Consider the following 4,053-nt stretch of genomic DNA (forward strand, 5'->3'; position numbering starts at 1 on the left):
TTTTTGACCATTGGCCATAGATTTGCTCAATAAATGCACTTCACTATGTAGATTCTGGCAGTGTGTGCCCTCGAATTAAATATTATACATTTTAACATTTTATAAATCTGTCAAACCTTAAGAGAAGAACTAACTATTTAAGATAGTATTTCTTAAGTGAACTAATTATACCCTGGTAAAAAAGTAGTGCAAGAGTGCCAGGTAGAAGGAAGCGCCTTTGATCCCATAATATATATACAAATATATATATCGATGTATCCATGACCGTTTCTATGAACACTCAGTTCTAAAGGACTAAAAAAGTTAGAGACTTCAAACTTAGAATATATGTTATCAGATACCCAGCGTGTATTACGTGTATTTTACTTTATCGATAATAATTACATATCGATGTCCGATACCATTCAAAGCCACAATTTTAAAGCAGAACATTTCAATTAATACTGCATATACCCTGATAAATTATTAAACAACTATAGAATTTCATCAACATAGGATAGGAAATACTTAAGCCATAGTTCAAAATGAATTCTAATATTGAACCAATTACTCACAGCATTTTGTTTGCATAAATCGAAAATCGATATCAATAAATTAACAATCGAATCGAGTCAATATGTGTGTGTTTATTCTGCAGCGTGCTGTTATCAACGATTGCGATGCATATTTGAATTTACAAGCATTTGTCGCAGTCAGAGATTTTAAATTGGGCATTTCTCTTAAAGAGAATACTTAATAGGAAATTTAGCAATAAAACTAGAATAATATATTTATCAACTGCGTTCTGGGTATCTCGTAGGTAAACTCACTCGACTACAGCATTCTTACTTGCTTTAAAAATGTTTAAAATACTTTGTCGAGTTGATTTTGCCTTTTTTTTATTTTAAATATTAAATCACGCATGAATCCTTTGCTAGCTGCTTTTCAGCCGATTCGAACCCATTTTGGAGCTCGCACACATTTCGCAGATTCCCATATATTTTATATCATATCTATCTACTTGCGAATTTTAAACTCTTTTATTTTGCTTTCTACGAACAATCAGCAAAAAAATATGTCTGTCCTTTGCAAAAAGAACTTGTTTTAATCTCTTCTGTTTTGCATTGTTCTTTTTTGGGGTCCAACTGCTTTCAGGCTTTCAGCTTCCTTGCGCTGTTTTGTGTCAAATCGCTTGGGCCCACAACAGAAGTCAGGCTCATGCTGCGGATTGTGGGTTTTTCTCACTCCCTTCCCCTCTGTCTCTGACTCTATCTCTCTCTCTCTCTTTCTCATTTATTGTCTGGTTGCTGCTAAGCGAAAAGTTTATGGACCAAATTGTTTTCACCTGCTGTCCCAAATTTATAACACCTCTCGCCTGGCCTTTATTTTTATTTGTATAATCCTTTCGCTTATGGCCTGCGTTCGCAACCGAAACTCCGCCTCCATCACGCCCCCCTTTTCGCCAACACTTGCACATGACAGAAACCAGGCATTGGAATTCGAGAGCCCGCCACTTGGATTAGTGGAAAGACAAAAACCAACTCAACAGAATTCCCAGCTCTCGACCTATGCAAAAATTCTTCGCAAGCACAGTGGTCGAAAAATGGCGTCTACTTAAGACGCCTCCTCCTTCTATATTTTTTATGGTCATTTCTCATACTTTGCATAATGTTGGTTCTGCCAATTTTTACGAGTTTGGCCAGCGGGCCGAGTTTAAGGCCATAATGACCGAAACACTTGTTGTGTCCGCAAGGTGCAACCCAACTTAACATTTCTGATGAGTTGGCGACCAGAAAAACATTTTTCAATGGTCTCATTAAACGGCCAGAAATTATATTAAATTTGCCAAAAATGCTGCTGCATAAAAAAGTTGTAAATATTTTTATGCCTGCATTAATATGCAACGTCAACCACTGTGTGCGGGACCCCGGCTGAGGCGACTGTTCTGGATTGTAAGTTGTGGGTGGGGGAGGAGCGGAGGGGATGGTTGATGGGTGTCGCTGTCGCTGCTAATACCACCGCTAATAAAATCTTACTGCCGTAGCGTCGCAGAGCCATGAAGCACAGCTGTGTGCAGTCATTTTTACTGCTGCAGTAGGACAAGGCAATGCCGAAGGCGAAACGCGATGAAAGCGACGGACAAAAGGCCAAAAGGGAATTGCGCAAAGCGAACGCTGACATTTCTGTCTCCATCTGTTTGTTGTTGTTGTTGTTATTATTGTTCTTCTTCTTCTTCGCCTTCGGCTTGGTGTGAGCCAGTTCAAATGATTGCAATGAATGTGGAACTGGCTCGATATTAAGCAAATTGTTCGATTTATGATTAGCTAGAAGTGCATAAATTTTAGGTTCTCAAGTTAAATGTACCAACGAATACACTGTATCGTGTATCCTTTAACTAATTGTGACTTCATTTAACTCATATTAATTATGTACTCAGAAAAAAATTCGGCTCGAATTTCATAAAATTCTAGGGCTCGATAACTTCCAACTGAAAAATAGGTCCTCTTGGCACACATCAGCTAAACTTCAATGTAGCAATCGATAGGAAAAGATAATATCTAAAATATCTAAAAATAATACATATAAATAAATGCTTATAATTGTTATGAACAAATCTGCTCTTACGAAATACATTTCTGAGAAATCGAAAATGTCTTTCTACTTTTTAGAATTTTTATTTTCGACTATATATGAAGAATATGAAGAATATGTTTTTAGTTTCTAGGATGATTTTCTAAATTTCAGGGCGAGTGTGTTTTTACCTTTTCTTAAATTATATTAATCAATTCTTGTATCGTTTTAATACGATTTTAAAAAAAACAAATAGTTGTCAATATTTTTTATTTTTAGGATATCGAACTATATACTTATATATTATATATTTATATTTATTTTCTAAACGATTTTTATTTTATATTATTATTATTCATTGGTTAATAGTTAATACATTTAGAAAGAAATTAAGTAAAACTTACTTAAAATTTTTAAATATTTTATGTCAATTTAGCTCAAAGAAAAAATCATAGAATACGAACTCTATTTCAATTTGAATACATAATCATTTATTTGAAGTAATTTTAGTCAAGGCAACATATTGACCTCTCTCAGATTTATGTTCAATCTTAAAAACACAAAAGTTATTCGAAAATACGCTTAATATCTTTCTCGCACATTTTGTGTTCACGGACCAATTTGATGGGTAAAATGAGTATATTTCGCTAATGATCATAAAGATATGCTGAGCCTTCGAGCCGTAATCTTATCGTGCTCAGAATATGTATATGTATGCGCGCTACCTCAGGCAAAAGAATTAGCCAATTATGAGCATCTGGATAATAACATTTTGAGCACACCCACGACATGTCCTTTTTTCTGTGTGTATCCTGGTCGGTTGTCTTTGGTTGTTGATCTACCGTTTCATTTAAATACAAATTAAAAGATGACAACGTTACCCACGTCGTTGTATGTTGTTGTTGTTCTCGTTGTTGCCGCTTAACGTTTACATCTAATGAAACTTTATGACGACCACTTGGCCCGAAGGGGCACACACAGGTCATTCTGAAGAAGAAAAAAAGAGAGAGGGCCATCGACTTGAGCCACACCTTCAAGTGGCTACTCGCTTCCCTTCACCTCCCTTCACCATACCTCACAACAACTTGCCTTCTACCTGTCCGCGGTTTTTCACTAATTTGCCGGGCAATTTACATAAAGGCCGCACTGCCAAAGTTGTTAGCCAACGTAATTTCTGCATATATTTCCACAGCCAAAAAATGAAAATTACCAAAAAAAAAAAAAAGAGAATATATGAAAAAAAAAATTAGAGAAAACCTTCGGGGTTTTTGCCTGGCACATAACTTGATTAAATTAGAGCGAAAGTCGAGGGATTACTGCGACGGCGGCGTTCTAATGACAGTCAGCTGCATTTTAGTGTTTTTCCGCATACTCGTTGCTTCTCCGAGCAAATATGCCGTACTCAATGCCTGCCGGACAGCAGTAAGACAGCTTTTGCATTAAAGATTTTGAGTTTGAAATGCGTAGGTTTATTTATGCATAAAATGCATCTAAATAATTACC

Source organism: Drosophila grimshawi, unplaced genomic scaffold, assembly GCF_018153295.1.
Source record: "Drosophila grimshawi isolate 15287-2541.00 unplaced genomic scaffold, ASM1815329v1 contig_1377, whole genome shotgun sequence".
Taxonomy (NCBI): Eukaryota; Metazoa; Arthropoda; class Insecta; order Diptera; family Drosophilidae; genus Drosophila; species Drosophila grimshawi.